Below are 18,273 nucleotides of genomic sequence, written 5' to 3'. Positions count from 1 at the left end.
CCTTTCCCAGCTTCGCCTGCAGCCACGAATGGCCCTGCCGCATAGTTTTGAACAAGGAGATGGAAAGGCAGTCTTCTGGAGTCCTTCTAAGAAGGATTTTTCCTCCGTGATGAAAGCAAAAGAATATCTAAGGAGAACTTTCTTGCCATCCCGGCTGCCCTCTGGGTTCTGCCTTTGGAAGCAGTCCCATGAAGTTGAAGTGGCAGGGGCCACCTAACTGGACCCGGGGCAGAGTGCAAGAGGATGTCAGACCCCAGTCCTCCTCACCGTCATGGCAGAGCTAGAAGGGACTGAATCTGGGCTTCTTGTTCAATGAAAATTACTGTGCTTAAATTGTAGGTCTCCTTGTGGTTTACTATTTTTGTTTCTTTTACCTGAGAGCATTCTCACTGATGTTGTCTACAACAAATCTCCTTCTTCTCTGGGCCATCTTCTCTTAGTGGAATATTTTCCCAGGTACTGTCTTTTAGTAATATTCTAGAATTTCCAACGGGGTGACCGATGGTCTAATTTGTACACACACACACATACTTCAGATTCAAGATCAGAATGCTCAAAGTTATATTCCATAACTTGCCCAAGAACTCAAAACTATCTTCATACTCATGATCTTATTAATTGGTTGATCGCTACCTTGTCTCACTCTAGAATGTGTTTAGAAAAACACACAAGTATTCATAAATTATAAGCACATTAAATTAAGGAATTAGGACAGAATCTAAAAGGGAGGAGAGGTTAGGACCTAAAATAAAGCCTGAAGAGGGGAGGATGGAAAAATGCATAATCTCAGGTCCTCTGTAGTAGGGCCATACATTTGTTTTTAAACCAAATAGGAGTTATTCAAAGCCAACCAATTGTTCAGAACAATTGTAACTATTCCTGACCCTAATGTCAGGAAGGATATTTTTTCTGGGGATCCTTATAAATAGAGTATTGTGTAATGTAATCAGGTTCTGTGGTGTGGAATCCTCAACATTCTCCTATGGCATCACACCAGACTGTGTGGTCCTTCATGAAGCTCATCAGCACAGCCCAGACTGAAGCAGAGGAGAACAAATAATCTGCCTAAATAGACCACCTAAAAAGGATTGATGGAGCACACTAGGATAACCCTTGCTTAGTTCGAATAAAGGGAATCAAATTCTTTAAAAAGAGTGTTGGGATTTTTGTGTAGGTGTTGAGAGCATAGACTCTGAAACCATGTTGCCTGGCTTTGAATCTTAGCTTTGCTGCCTATTAGCTGAGTGACCATGGACAAGTGACATAATTTTTTTGTGGGATGGTAATAATAATACTTAGTTCACAGATTTTTGTGAGAAGTGAATGTGTCACAGTGCCTGGCAATAGTAAGTACTATGCAAATGTTAGTTATTGTCCTATTGAGGGCTTTGAACTAAACTATGTAAAATGTTCCACACCCAATTCCAATGTAGACAGCAGGGTTTTCCCACATGAAGCAGTTCTTGGGCACCAACTGGGTGTCCCACAAATCAACTCAATGTTGACACTATCTACCTGGAGACAGTGTCAGATCCTACAGGCTCAGGATGTGGTCCTACAAGACTGACCCCTCCCCTCACCACTACCAATAAGAACAACTTGGGACACCAAATCCAGGTTGTTCCCTTTGCTCTGACTGACCACCAGCTATAGATGGAAGTTCCCATGACCCTTCCTTGGGTTCCATTAATTTGCTAGAGCAGCTCACAGAACTCAGAGACATATTTTACTTACTAGATTACCAGCTCACTTTAAAAGGATAGAACTCAGGAACAGCCAGATGTCGTAAGCTATCTTAAGACCTAACCCTAGAAGTTCAGAATATAGCTTCTTTGCATTCTGCTGTTCAAGCAAGCATAGAGGTCCATGTAGATGCAAGGGGAAAGGGATCGGACTCCACATCCTTGCCAGTGTGGCCAGTTTTCAGGCTTTGTATGTCAAGTAAAAAATGAATCACCTGTGTTAGAATCTGATAATAAAATATTATGGTGGAACCCATTGCAAAAATGCCTATAAATGAAAAAATGCCTACAAACAGAAGAAACCATGAGAAAGACAGAAACTTGGACTTAAGCTATGTAATAAAGGAAAGTGCAGAGTTTTGGAAGAACACAATTGGTCTCATGTTTGTCCTCTCCTTGGTAGAAGTCTTTTGGTGGATGATCCTAGACTGAAATTTGTCCTTCACACTATCCAGTGAGCATATTGTTGTGTTTGTTCTTGTTTTCTTTGTTATGGGTTTTTTTGGTGAATTTGAACGTGTTTGGGTATTCATGCTACTCTTAGGCACAGTCCTCACTACTCCTTACTGTCACACACTGATCTGTTCCACTTATGGATGTTACTTGTTTAGTGACTACAACTTGAGGTCTTATTTGCTTTCTAGACTTCTCTGGTTGTTAACACCTTTTTGGTTCAGAAACTAGCCGTTATTAACATGAAGGGAAATGAGTACATAAAAAAATGTATCATCCAGCCTTATCTATTGAGACTGTGTCCTAGAACTGGGGCCCAAAGGAGCTGGGGGAAAAGTGGAATGATACCTACATCACTCCGCCCGCTGCAGGGGTTGGAGGGGGCTGGGGGGGAACTGGTACATACCAATGGCATCACCCTCTGATTATTTTGCTGGCTGTCTCATAGTTTGACCACTAAGGTTTCAATCCAGTACTGAGTAGATTGATCCTTATTTTCATGCTGCTTACTCTGGTGTCTTATGTCATCCACTGTAACCACCATCATGCCAATGGCCACCTCAAAAATTGTGGAAAAGGCACCATTTTGAAAGGGTGTGCTTCGGAGGGCAAACTGCTTTCTGTTTAGTTATTTTTACTTGGGCTGGGGTCATTTTGCCCAGGGTCTGAGCAATGTCTTACAACAGACTGCTCAATAGCTAATATTTGTAGGGAGGACAACTCTTAGGTCATTAGAATGTCATGAGATGGCCTTTATTAATCACAAATCAACCATATCAGGTCAAGCTTGCCCTTGTTTTGCAATTCAGAGTACACTCAATACATGATTCTATTTTGTTATATACATTTGTACTTTCTAGAAGAAAGTATTTTTCCCACTATGGACATGCATATTCTCTACATATTTCTTCATATTCATTTCTCCTCATTATTAGCACTTTAAGAACTTCCAAGTTAGACAACAAGAAAGAATGTTCCACAGGTCTCAGAGTAAGCATATTGTTAAGTTTCATTCAGGAAATTCTGGAGTTGAACTACAAATCATGGTTGGCTCTCTAGTCAAAAGGTCACCCTTACTCTCAACCCCTTGTCCAAACATGATGCAATTTGAGACCCTCTGAGTTTTTCATTTTCCTATACGTATTGCCTTTTGGTCCCGTGTCAAGAAATTATTCTCATTAGAACAATAACAACAAAAACCCTTTGTTCTTTCATTGGTCTCTTGGGTGGTTTTAGTGGTATTGAACTCAGACATATATTTGCTGTTTCTTGAAATCATGAATTCCACATCTCAATGGGATTATTACAATTCTCTAGCATGAGATAAATCAAATTGTATGGAATTTGTTTGAGAGATTTCTAAAGAACAAAAGGAGTGTATGTGTCAGGAGGAAGGATGGGGGTGGTTGGAATCTATTCATATCTCCAAGATCATGGAAAACTCCCTCTCCTTAAAATAGCTGCCCTTTGTGGCAGGTACTGCTTGTTGCCTACCCCAAACCCATTTTCCTTCTTCCTTCCTATCAGGATCTCTGATTTTGTGGAGGGCTGCAATGTATGTAGTTAAAAAGACCCATCTCCTAGAGTTCCTTTGTGTTATGGAGCTATTCTATGTCATGATTTTGACCATAGTTATATGAATCTGTGATAAAATGTCACAGAACCATATACACCGACATATAAAAAATGAAAGCAGAGTTCATGAAGAGCTGGTGAAATCTTAATTGGGTTGTTAGTTTAGTCAAATGTAATTCTGTCGGGACGCCTGGGTGGCTCTGTCATTAAGCATCTGCCTTCGGCTCGGGTTCTGATCTCAGGGTCCTGGGATCGAGCCCCGCATCAGGCTCTGTGCTCCATGGGAAGCCTGCTTCTCCCTCTCCTGCTCCCCCTGCTTCTGTTCCCTCTCTCTCTGTGCCTTTCTCTGTCAAATAAATAAATAAAATCTTTAAAAAAAAAACACCCAAAAAAACAAATGTAATCTGTCAGTGTAAGTTTCTTAATTTTGATAATGTGCTACAGGTTTGGAAGATGTTACCATTGAGGGAAGCAGTATAATGGCTAACTGGGACCTCTCAGTATTTGTGCAGCTTCTTGTGATTCTATGATTATTTCCAAATAAAGACTTGAAAATAAAGATATTGACATAGACTTCTTTACAAATAAGGATGACCCTGTGACCCACCTTTGACCAATGAGGAAAAACAGGATTATACAAATAGTGGTCCTGGGTAGGCTACTTTATCATATTTAAGGGGACAGACTACTGCTTATGTTTTCATCTCTGTTTTTTTATCCTTCTTCCCTCATGGAACACACACATGGGACCAGATATATAAGTATGAAGTAGAAAGTTTGCATATGCAGATGAAGTAGAAAATTAGAAGGAACTTGGGTCCTTGACTCTGCTATCCCAGGACAGCCTACTTTGGGGTTTTGTATCATGTGAGAAAAATAAACCCCTTGTGTTTAAGGCTGTGTAATAGGGTTTATGTTTTTTGATGTTGCATGTAATCTTAAATAATACCTTCTTCTTTGTTCCAAATATAACCGGGGTCACCAAAAGTCTGGGTGCCAATAGACTTTTATTTCATCATCCTGATTTCACCTGCTCTAGACAACAGTTTAGGAGTCCTGTGCTCTTGTAACAATTTATTCATGAGCTATTGGCATGCCTTTGGACAAGAAACCCATTTTCTCTATGATGAGAGAGTTGGACTTAAGAGCACCAAAAACTCTTTTTTGTATAATTAAAGAAAAACCTTGAACCAGGAAATGGGTAATGATGGAATCTAGGGACATGCTAAATCAGTACCTAGTAATCACAGAATATTGGTAGAGTACATAATGGGAGAAATAAACGGATATTGGAAGGAAGGAGGCAGATTAAATCACTTTCCACAATTACTTAGACTCCTTTCCTTTGTGAGACAATAATCACTCCTGCCTATTCTTACATACCTTGTTGGGCTTCCTGGAAGAAGAGTAAACATGTCTCACTGACTTTGGGCTTGGCCAAATGACATGCTTTGGCCAGTGCAATATGAGAGGATGTGATGTATCTCATGTTCACACAAAATTTCAGAGGCATCATAAATCGTCTTCAGAGTTCTTGCTCTTCTGTGCTAGGTACACAGCCATGGCTCACATAGCTTCTCTCCCCTTCTAGGGCACTGAATGGAAACACACACACGAGCAGACATACAGCCTGGCTGCAGTCAAGCCACAGCTGAGATATAAAATGAGCAAGAAATAAACCTTTATTGTTGTAAGCTACGAAGATCAGAGTTTTTGTTACTGCAGAAAGTTGACTACTACAGAGAGGAACCTACAAGTCTTTAACAAAACGCCATTAGTCCACGGAGGTAGCTGCAAAAGTTCAAAAGCTGTAATTTAAGGAGGAGCTTGTGATTAGAAGCTGGGAAATAGAGTCAGGCACTGAAGAATGGGAACGTGGGCTTGGTTTGGTAAATTCTCTAAATCCCATCAAAAATTTCCTTTTTTATTATACGACATAACAGTTATAAGCAGTGGCTCTGAAGCCAGTTGCATGCATTCTAATCCCAGCTTTTCCATTTGCAAATTGTGTGTCTTTGGTCAAGTTACATATGTCTTCTCTAAAATAGGGTAATAAACAGGATTTAACTCCTTGGTTGGTACACAAATGTACTAAAACATAGTGCTTCAGAGAGCGGACACCCAGGTCTCCAAGGTGGCGTCAGTCGTTACCAGTGAAGGAGAAGAAGCTCATGGATGTGAAACTAGGAGAGCTGCCCAGCTGGATACTGATGCGGGATTTCACCCCCAAGGGCATTGCTGGAGCATTTCAAAGAGGTTACTACCGGTATTACAACAAGTATGTCAATGTGAAGAAAGGGGGCGTTGCTGAGATTTCTATGGTGCTAGCAGCTTATGTGCTTTTCTTTTTTTTTTTTTTAAAGATTTTATTTATTTATTTGAGACAGAGAGAATGAGAGAGACAGAGAGCACATGAGAGGGGGCAGGGTCAGAGGGAGAAGCAGACTCCCTGCCGAGCAGGGAGCCCGATGCGGGACTCGATCCTGGGACTCCAGGATCATGACCTGAGCCGAAGGCAGTCGCTTAACCAACTGAGCCACTCAGGTGCCCCAGCTTATGTGCTTTTCAACTACTGTCCTTGTCACAAGGAACTCAGACAGGAGCAGCTACGCAAGTACCACTGAAGAGGGCCCAGTGTGGAGGCACATTCCGCATTCCTGACCATGACCTTTGCCTGGCACCCTTGATTCCTTTCATATTCTAATTCAGAATTAACATCCAATAAAAGATGACTGGTAAAAAACAAACAAACAAACAAACAAAAAACATAGTGCTTCAAACAGTGTTTTGTCTCTACTGTGTACTCAATTGTTAGCTACTATTAGTATGAGTGGGTTTCTTCCCTCCATTATGCCACTTTACTCTGCTTTTGGCTAAGACAATAAGATAACTACCAGAGCTTTGAACATAAGCACTGACTCATGGATAAAGGTCCAGAAGGAATTAGGGCCAGACAAACAAAAGTCAGAAAAATAAGTCTATTGCAAAATGCTTTATCTATCTATTATCTATCTATCTATCTATCTATCTATCTATCATCTATCTATCTATCTATCTATCATCTATCTATTCTTCCATTCTATTTCTCTTTGGATTAGTCTCTAAGGAAAAAATGTATTTACCAAAGACAAAGGCAGGCTTTAAAATGGTTTTGATTTTTTAGCTGATTTGTTATTTTGTTAAATTAGAAAATTTGAAGCCTATACAAAACTGGAGAGAAATGTACAAAATTCCTATGTATCTAACTCCTAAGTATAATATTCATCTACAAAGATCACTCTTGTTTCATCTATGCCCTCTCTTCCCTGCCCCACTAGATTAGGAAGAAAATCCCAGATGTCATAGCATTCGATTGAATAACTTTGAAAAATCATTTACAATTATCTTTTCTTAATAAAAGATTGCATGGTTGGACTCCTAGAGTATTCTCATTATGAGTTACGTAGCATCAGAAAATTAGAATGTAATAATTAACTGGTGGGTGGCATATCAGCTTGTTAAAATATAAAGTGTAGGCTGTGATCATGGTCCAGAGCCAAGAGACTGCCACACATGCTTCCCACATGGCTTCAGGGCGCTTCTATCTGGAGTGCACTGGCATGAGAGAGAGTCTGAAGAGTGGCCCTTTATAAAGCCTTCAGAACAAATCAGTCAATTCACTTTATTGCAATATATATTTAAAGACCAACAAGTATGCAGTATGGTTTCATTTTAGGAACATAGGTGAATTTAAGATGGGTCCTGCCTTTAGTGAGAGTTAGACCCATATATAGCTAATTATAACCCAAGGCATTTTGAAGACTTTTAGTATAAAATTCCAAACCAAAGCCTGTATCATCTCAGAGGGAGTGTGAATAATTTGAATTTGGGGAGATGAGGTAAGGAGAGACAGTTTCAGAGAGGAAGCAATTTTTAAATTTAGCTTTTAAAAAAATGAGTAGCATTTTGACAAGTGGACTAGGACGTGGGTGGGTAAAAGCCAAAAAAAAAAAAAAAAAAAGAGAGAGAGAGAGAAAGAGAAAGAGAAAAACCAAGCAAGGAATTTTAAAAGGTGTAAAAATATACATATCTTAACCCAGAAATCAGTGATGTTTTGGGTCCCAATTCTGGAACCTTCTTTCCAGTTTTATGTAAGCCCAAGCAGTGTCCCAGAAACTTTTTTAATAGATGTCATTTGCTGACATAACACATTTTCTGCATACTGATGAAATTTAATAGGCAAATCAAATAATGTAACATTTACATTCATTTTAAATATTCCCATAAAACTGGAGTCAGACAGATTATAACCCTTGGGCCAAATCTGATCCACTGCCTGTTTTTGTAAATAAAGTTGAATTGGAACATAGCTACACCCATTTGTTTAGAATTGTCTATAATATATGGTGCTACAATGGCAGACTTGGGTACTTACAAGAGACCATCTGACCTGCAAACCATAACAGATTTACTTAGGGTCAGGACTAGGGTGAGGTGAGTGAGGTATCTATAGTAGACACTCACGCTCCCGGGTGCCTGCATGACCCTGAGAGAGCTTCTTTAAATTTTGCTTCTTAGATGCCTCCCTTACCTTTCCCTAATCTTGGCTCTGTATTTACTGTCTGACTCTCTATAGAAAAGTTCTTCTAAACCCTGCTATAAAATAAAAGGGTTTGTAGCAGATTATATTCATAAATTATTTAGCAGTGTTCCTGGGACGAGATGAAGTCTGTTCATTCTCCAATAGACAAGAAGAGTGGGAAGTGATGGATTTAACACTCATTAACTATTATTCATTATTATTCATTATTTATGGCAACACGTCACTGAATATGCCACCCCAAATTAGGCCACTTTGGCATAAGAGTATTTTGAGCTATAGGCGATTAAGAGCCAACAGACACAGGAAAAGCTCTTTACCTCCCACTAACTGCCTAAATAAAGTATAAATTTCCCCTTTACAAGGAAATTTACATTTCTAAAGGAAATTTCCATTTGTAGAGATGTGTCTGTACCAGGAAGAGAGACAACTCTTATCACCTTAGAGATTCTAATCTGCATAGCAAGACAACCCTTATTTATCATATATTTCTTCCCCTCATCTTCCCAGAACTTACCTCCCCTGCCCAGAAGCCCTTTGTTTAGCCTAAGATGGTATATAAGCCTTAGTCTTCGGGCTGCCTCCAGGAGCCACATTTTCTTTTGTGAAGTCTGGGCATATGTACATAATTACAACTGTTTTTTTTTTTCTCTTGCTAATTTGTCTTTTATCAGTTTGAACCTAGGAAGGTAGAGATGAAAGAGTTCAGACAAGTCTCCCCAGAATGTGCCACCTTGACATGTGGAATATTTTGAACTAAAGGCAACCGAGACCCTGTGGACTCAAGAGGAACTTTGCCTCTAGTCTTAACTACCTAGAAGAATCTAAATGGAGGAGATTTCCCAGAATTAGAGTTATTACCAGAGATCAATTTTATCTGAGTGACCCAACTGCATGACAGGGCAAACATCTAATTACAATACTTCTTATTGCCCTGTGAATTGCTCTCCCAGGCCCCTATCCCATTTCTTAGCTCAGGATGGCATATATATACTTCATTTTACATTTCTGTCTTTGAATCTCCTGTGTATATGGGGTTCCCATGTATACAAAATTAAACTTGATTTTCTCCTGTTAATTGATCTCATGTCAATTTAATTCTTAGACCAGCCAGCCAGAAAAATCTTTGAAAGGTAGAGGAAAATTATTCCTCCTCTGTAGAGGAAGAGATTTTTCTTCCCCTACATCACTAAATAGAAACTCTACTTCACCATTTCTGCAAAGTATGCTGGGGCCAGGACTGTTGATTCTAGCATGAATGATTCAGTCAAATAGGATTCCTTGTTGGTCTTTTCCCTTTCTTGTTTATCTCATATATGATTTTCTTTCCAGATATTTCCCTAAGTTGCTTGTGCTATTTTAAACTTCAGGTTATATATACTGTTTCTTATTTTATGCATTTTTAATCAGTGTATGCATTGAGTTTAATAAAATTACTCTCATAAAATGAAAATAATAAAAATTTGCTTTTTACAAATTTATAGAACCAAACAATGGGAGATTGGCCAGAATCAGTGAAGGCTGAAATGAAATAAGAATAGCTCTTACCCCTTTATCCTCTGCTGATTTTTCATCCACTCCTGCAGGCTGCTCTCCAGAGCACTCTGAATATGCCCCACTTGCCAGTGCTTCTAATGGAGCATTTTCCCATGTGAACCCTATTGCCACGTCAGTGAGGGCATTCCTTTCGGAGAAAATTGCTTTGGAATAATTTTTCATGTGATTTTTTTTATCCATCTTCTTGTATCTCTTAACCATGTAAAAAATTTCAAGTTGTATAGTTTGATAGCTTCACATCACTAGTGCCATAAACAATGGACAGAATCAGGGACCCAGATATAATGAGAACATGTTCTGAGACTTTTAAATTTCTTTCTGTAAGAATATACGGCTACTTAGGTAAGAAATGAGTATTGTTGGTGTGTTTTGAAACCTCAAGGATAGATATAAAATATTATGTAATAAAAAAGTTCCTTGAGTCAACATTAGATTCTAACCAAAAAAATGCAAGTGGTGGGAAATGCACGGTTGCATTTGAGGTTTTCAAAGCAGTCCAGAGTGAAAACAGCTTTTTTTAAACAGCTGTGCAGAAAAGTAAATATCAAGTAGAGATAAATAGAACAAATGTCTTGATTCTTCAGGTAAACTTAGAGATCATAAATTTTTAATGGGTTTAATCAATACGGACTACTAGAAATTATTAGTATTCCACATACAAGCATGGAAAATTGAATACATAACATCTACCCAAAGTCAAAATAAAAAGAAAAGGTGGTAGTGTGATTGGCTTAGGGAGCAGTGTGATCAGCTTAGGAAGGCAAGGCACTGAGAAACCAAAAGGTGGATGAAAATAGTAAAGCACATAATGAGTTGTCACCATTCATAGCATATTTTTTTGCAGCTCAGAAGTGCTGCTAACCAAGGTCCCTAGGAATCCAAATTGAGGACAAATGATTGGATATTGTTTATACATCCCACATGTTTCAGGAAGAAAACCACCCTTCCCATACTCTCCAAAGTGCCCCCACTCCATACTCCATCAAGTGGTACACAATAGGGTGCTTATGTGGTGTTTAGCCCTTCCTCAAAAGAACCTGGCATAAATCTCAGTAGGAGACAGGATATCAGAATAAATAGGTCATTGTTCCATTGCATTAGGGCGATTCTGGTGTTCCTGTTGCTTGACAAAGACACCAGTGCCGGGAAGTGAGGTTGATTGTTTCATAGAGCTCCCATTTTAAAGTTCTCCTCACTTGCTTCTCTGGAGTAGTTCCTCTGCTATGATCCCATCTGGGAAAAAGGTCTTGATAACCATGCCACTGGGAGGTAGCTTTTTCTTTTATTCTACTTCTCCTGTTCACCATCTGTTATTAATTACTTAGTAGTTCCATTTGCTAGGCATTTTAAAAGCAGAAAAGTGAGCAAGCAGCTTCAGGTCTGGGCTGTGGAAGGTCTTATGTTTATAACTGGAATGAGAAAGTTTTGTGATCAGCCCCAGGAGACCTATAGAAGTCAGATCATGGGTTGATGATATTTCTTCTTTTCATAGTAATGAGGACATATTTTAACCACTCTCCCATGTGTGATTTGATCTAGGAACCAACTGGATTTAGAAATTTTGGGAAAAGGTGCCTATATTCATTTGCCAAGGCTGCCATAACAAAGTACCACAGACTGGGTGCCTTAAACAGCAGAAATTTATTTTCTCACAGTCTGGAGGCTGGAAGTTTAAGATCAAGGTGTCGGCAGGTTTGGTTTCCTCTGAGGCCCTCTCCTTGGCTTGTTGGTGGCCATCTTCTCCCCGTCTCTTCACATGGTCTTACCTCTGTGTGTCTGTGTCCTAATCTTCTAAGGACACCAGTCATATTGGATTAGGACCCTCATGACCCTCATTGAGCCGTAATCACCTCTTTAAAGACCCCATCTCCAAACACAGTCACATTCTGAGATACTGGGGGCTAGGGCTTCAACATACAAATTTGGGGGGACATTGTTCAGCCCATAAAAATGCCTTTTTCACCTCTTACTGGTAGAAGATCTTTTGGTTTATGATTGGACAAACAAGTATCTGGTTTATAAATCTCACCTGAGCTGCTGAGGGCCCATCTCGCATAAAAGAAACAGCTTTTGACAATTCAGGTTAACTCAGGTGAGAGTGGACTCTCTTCTCCTGAATTCTGGGCTCATTATAACATGTTGTTTCCCTAAGTTTCCTCGGAATGGGGTGGGAGGCTGAAGGGTAGATTACTCTTTCAAGTGTGGGTCAGAATAAACAAGTTTAATTTAAATGATAGAAAAATTGGGCCCATGATTTGCCATATTATGTGTACTTTACTTTTTTGACATAATTATTTTCTATTTCCCCCACCTATATAACTTTTCCTTTTCATCTTTCTTTTGATGGCAGTTTAGAACTATTTTATTGCACTTCTATCTTTTATTATGTCACCTCAATCTAATTAAGGCAGCAACTTATATCAAAATTTATTTCTCTGTTAAATATTGTTTATCAAAGCCTGCCTTTATTTTTTTAAACCTGCCTTCATTTTAACCATCACTATTAGTGTCCCTTGAATACTAAAAAAAAATTAAAATACCCCTTTCAAGTGTATATATCAAATGTTAATTTAATTTTCCATTAACCCTAAGAATTTTATTAAAAATATTTTAAATCCATAAATTTGAAATGAATTTAGAATATTGACAACTAAAAGTATAACCTGACTGTAAACAAATAGCGGCAAGGGGTCTGAGACAAAACTATCAGTGGGATTAAGTATGATTTTGAAGAAGCCAGATAGAATAAATTCTTATTCTTTTACAAAAGCACAACACATTCTCTCTCTCCAGGCTGCACTTGGTGGCTGGAGAAGTCACCTTCCACTGTCAGACTGAGATGGTTCTGTAAAATCCACCTGGAAGGGAAACGGTAATGTGGCTAAGAAGTGAGCTCAGGAATTTGGGTCAATTCTTTCCAATGACTTGTTGAACTATGGCAATCTCTCTAAAACATAAATGTGATAACTGGGTACAAATCAGTGCCATGTGGTTGACAGCACATTCTAGTCTTTATAACTCTGTTAAAGTTACAATCATCTTTTCCTCTCACAATTGCCTGGTGACAGCGAGTGGTGTGTCCCCTGAGTTCTAAATCATTGGGAGGTTATGCAGGTGTCTCATCTTCATTTGAGAAGAGGAAACTGAAACTCTGAAAAAAAAAAAAAGAACATGATTTCCTCATCTGTTAGTCAGAAAGCCGATCGAAAAGATTAAGTATTGGTGGCAGATTTGTGGGATATACTTACTACAGTTTGTAGATGGAGCTACACAATTTTTTATTGCACTACCATGATAGACAGACATGAGCCTTTACTTGAAGGTAAGTAAATCCAGGGTTATGTAAATCTTTCCATTTTACAGATTTTCTAAAAAGCTCTTTTATTAGAGAGTCCATTTTGTCCTGCTACTCTTGTCTACTTTTATAAAATTGTAACACTTTCATCATGTCCAATAATTAGGACCCCTAAGGATTATACACATACATAAACAAAATTGGAATCATGCTGGATATATTTGTTCTTACAAATAGAATGTTGTAAGAACTCACAATTTCTGAATGAATTTTATCATTTTAATCTGAAGGATTTATTTTTTTCTTGGCATACTTGTCAGAGAAAGACAAACACCATATGATTTCACTCATATGTGGAATTTAAGAAACAATAAAAATGAGCAAAGGAAAAATAAAGAGAGGAGAGAATATGAGAGAGAAGGGGAAAATAGAGAAACTAAGAAACAGAATCTTAATTCTAGAGAACAAACTGATGGTTACCAGAGGGGAGTTGGAAGGGGAGATGGGTGAAGTAAGTGAAGGGGATAAAGAGTACACTTATCATGGGATGCCTGGGTGGCTCAGTCAGTTAAGCATTCCACTCTTGACTCTGGCTCAGGTCATGATCTCAGGGTTGAGATTGAGCCCTGTGTCGGGCTCCACTCTGGGGGTGGAGCCTGCTTAAGATTCTCTCTCTTCCTCTCTTCTCTCTCTGCCCCTCCCTCCCTTGCACCCTCTCTCTCTCAAAAAAAAAAAAAAAAAGTACAATTATCATGATGAGCCCAGAGTAACATGTAGAGCTATTGAATCACCATGTTATACACCTGAAACTAATATAACACTGGATGTTAACTATACTGGAATTAAAATAAAAAACTTAATTTAAAAAAAACCTTGTGATATTTATCCTTGATCCAAACTGACTAAAAATGTCTTTGGAGGGAATACAATCATCTTGACACTATTTCTTGACACTTTCTACTCATTTATTGTTTACCTTTTACTGAGTTATAATTAATCAGATAAGTGAGTGGAAGGAAAGTATTTTAGAAATGGGACACAGGATAAGTACATTTTGAAGGATGGGAGGTGGTGAGAGGTACAGAGTGTAGTGAGTCAAATCTAGTGGGTCTCCCGTATAGTTAGGAGACATCTATGGCAATAATCAGTCAATGACATTTATGGAAAAAATCCCCAGCATTCTCCTTTGCTCTACTGGTAATCTGAAACCTATTGGGTCTAGAACCTGTGTTCCCACGCAGGTAGTGTGGATCTGGAACATTTCCATCATGCATCACTGGCGTTGTGGGAAAAAGAAAGAACTTCGTGAGGAGACAAATAATTGCCAGAGAGGAGGCATTGAAAACATCCTCTGACTGCTTCTGATTTGACCCCTGCTGAGCCCTAAGATTTTATGAGACATGAACTTCTCTGCCCCTTCAGGGTGCTAGGGATTGAACACATCACAAGGTTTCAACTCAATTCACCTATTCTTGAATTGTATTCTACAGCCAATTCCCACTAAATTTAATCAGATTGAATAGGTATATTTCCCATATCCTCCAGAAGAAATTTTTTTTCTACCAAACATCACTTGGGTTAACATTTAGTGTAGCACCATGTCACAACATTTTAGTTTAAATGCTGAAATCTTTTAATCATGTGCTTAGAGTAAATGGAAAATGGGTCATAGGATCCATGAATGTAATTTTATTTTAGTTTGCTATTCTAGCACATTCTTAATTTTCATATATGACAACCATTAATATTATACTTTAATTGAATCTCACTTTTACTTCCCTTTTTATACTCAGTATTAGTGATTTAAAAAAATCCTTTGAATTCATTTGTCCTGGCATCCAAAAGTAGGACATTTCAGCTCTCATAATAATTGCATATAGAAGAGATGAAATCATCTGTTGGTTTTAAATGCTTTTAAGTTGAAAATAATTTCCATATGGCTGAATTAGGCATGATCCACACTCATAAAGATCCATATGGCTGAAATTATATATACATCCCTTTAGATAAAATGGAGAGATGTGAAAATTTTACCACCAACAGCATGTAAATCAGCAAGGGTGGATCATTTTTCCAGAGCATCTAAAATCAAATTACCAATAACAAAGACATTAGCAATAAAGATTTGGTTTTAAAAGTAAAACTAAAAAAATCTATAATTCATTAACACTTAATATATGCTAGATATTGTATTAAGTGCCTTATTCAGATTATCAAATTGGGGGTTGGCAAACTTCCTCTGTAAGGAAGACTACAGAGCCTTAGACTGTGGGGGCCATACAGACTTGGTCACAACTACTCAGCTCTGTCATGATAGCCCTGAACTAGCCAGAGATGATACTGAACATGGTAGTGACTGTGTTTCTTTTCTCTTTCTTTCTTTCTTTCTTTCTTTCTTTCTTTCTTTCTTTCTTTCTTTCTTTCTTTCTTTCTTTCTTTCTTTCTTTTTAGATTTATTTATTTTAGAGAGAGAGAGTATAAGTAGGAGGGGCAGAGGGAGAGGGAAAGAGAATCTCAAGCAGATTCCATGCTGAGCATGGAGCCCGACATGGGGCTCAACCCAATGACCTTGAGATCACAACCTGAGCTGAAACCAAGTCAGACACTCACCCGACTGCACCACCCAGGTGCCCCAAGTAGTGGCTGTGTTTCAATGAGGTTTCATTTACAAAGACAGGCAGTGGGCCTAATTTGGTCCTTTGGGCTCTGGTTTGTCAGCCTTTGATCTAATTGAATTCTCATAAGTAACTGATGGCTACCTACTGAAGACATACCTCTAAGCCACTGGAGCTTGCTGCTAATGCAATGGAGAAAATGAGAAAATCTTTGCCTCTACCACCTGGATAGGTAGGATCCATCTCTGCAAATAGTCTCTGGTTCCACATCTTTGGCAATCTCAAAATTACTCCTCATCCTGGCTTTCCCTTGGGGCACTGAGCATAGGCTTAAGACTGTGGTCTAAGACCACAGTCTGTGGGGTTATCAGGCCTCTGCTACTACTTGGACTTAGGACACTAGTTTACCTATACAAAAAACCCACATCTCTCCAGAAAATCATTTGAGAAAACCCTTTTCTTAAAGAATTACCAGTTTCTGAGACTCAAGGACAGGGACTCCTACCATGACAGTCTCCATCGTCAGCCACCCGTAATAAGGCGGGCATCTCCAATCAGCTCTCCTCTCATATCCTTCCACAGTGTGCTTTCTTTGTACCTGTCTGATCTCCTCCTCAGACTTTCTGTTGTGACTTGTGGCACCTCATTCCATTGTAGAGAAACTCTCTTTCATCCACAGACTCTCCATAGAATCACTCTTCTACTTGTTCTGTCTCTACTATGCTTCCTATTTCTGTGTTGGTCCTTTCCAACTTATATGAGGATATAGAGTTATCCCTAACCTCAGACCTCAGAATGGCCACATGAGGATTGTCACAGCCTGTGTCTCTGGGATATTGCCTTTACCACATTCTCTCTAGGCCGTACCAGAAAAGAAAAAAAAAAAAAAAAGCAGAGCTGACATTATTAATTCACTCCTTTGTCTTTAACCAGCTACTATTCGGATGACTCTTGAATCTGCATCACTAGCTGGAAACTTCTGAGCTCCATAAATTTAAATACAACTGTTTAAATACATTTTCCACTTGGTTGTCCCACAAGTATCTCATGCTTAATATGCTCAGAGATGAATTCATGACCTTCCTTACAAACTAGTTTTTCCTTAGATTGGTGAATGAAACTACCATCTATCCTTTCATCAAAACCAGAAACCTGGGGCACTCCTTGACTCTTCCCTTGGCATGAAACTGGGCCTGTAAGATCTAGCTTTCTGACCTCTCTAATAGCTATTTCCAAGTGGTTCCAAATAGTTATCCCCTAAGATCACCTTTCTCTTTTTTATTTAATAATCAGACATTTTTAATTAATATGTCTACTTGGAATAAAGACCACATTTTTCTAGACTTATGATAAGCTCAGATAAGGAGAGACAAGCAGAAGTCTCATGTGTGACTTCCAGGGAGTATTCTTAAAGAAAGGGTACACAGCCCTTTTTTACCTTCTGTCTTTCCTGATGTCTGGAATGCAGATATGATGCCTGCGTCTTGAATAGACATCCTGGATCTTGAAGTGGAATCCACATTTTTGAGGATGGAGAAGCAGCAGGATGGAGGAGTGTTGGTCATGGAAGAATTTGAGAATTTGCCTTATTAGCTTCCAGCCTGGGACTGGGCACAAATGGATTTCCTTTACAGAAAGAAAGAAGAAAGAGAAAGAAATATACATACATACCAAAACACACACAGACACACACAGACACACACAGACACACACACATACATTTCTATCCTTTTTAAGCCACTCTTACTTTGTGTTTTTTTTTCCCTCTAAATCACTTCAACAATTCTCTATCTACAAAAATATTTTCTAAAAAACAAGTCTGATCATTTCATTCTTCCCATTTCAACCCTTCAGTGATTCTTGTTTGTCTCTAGGATAAAGTCCCAACTCCTTAACGAAGCATAAAGCTGGTTCATTGTGACCTTGTCTACCATATTGACCCCTGGCATCTACCCTTATGGATGGAACTAGGGGCACTTATGGTGATAATGACTTCTCCTGGGTTGAACATTCTGTGAAATCTCCTTATAAAGAATTCAGATAAATCTAAAATCCAGGCTAACATTTATTAAACTTGTACTATTGTCTAGGTCCAAGAGCTTTCTACAGATTAACTCATTTAATCCTCAAAATGACTTTGTAAAATAGTATTATTATCCCCTTGATAAGAGAGAGACTGAAGCACAGAGAGATAAGCTGAATTTCCCAATGTTGCCTACGAATGCATTTTATGGCCAGGGTTTAATTCCAAGCAACCTGACGTGAGAGCCTGCTTAACTGCTGTACAGTATGTCACCCACCAGTGCTATAGAAGGCTAATTCTATGAGCCCCAAAGATTTTCCAGGACTTCCTCTTTCCTTCCCATAAACTTCTCATATCAGAAGCAGAGGCCTGTGTTTTTCCATCTTCCCTAAGATTACTTCAGTAAAAGTGGGGGAAAGGGGCTGTTTCATGAT

The sequence above is a fragment of the Mirounga angustirostris genome, unplaced genomic scaffold (genome assembly GCF_029215605.1).
Source record: "Mirounga angustirostris isolate CCGP_5_RB_7025 unplaced genomic scaffold, mMirAng1.0.hap1 SCAF_1, whole genome shotgun sequence".
Lineage (NCBI taxonomy): Eukaryota > Metazoa > Chordata > Mammalia > Carnivora > Phocidae > Mirounga > Mirounga angustirostris.
Note: the sequence above shows the minus strand (reverse complement) of the source record.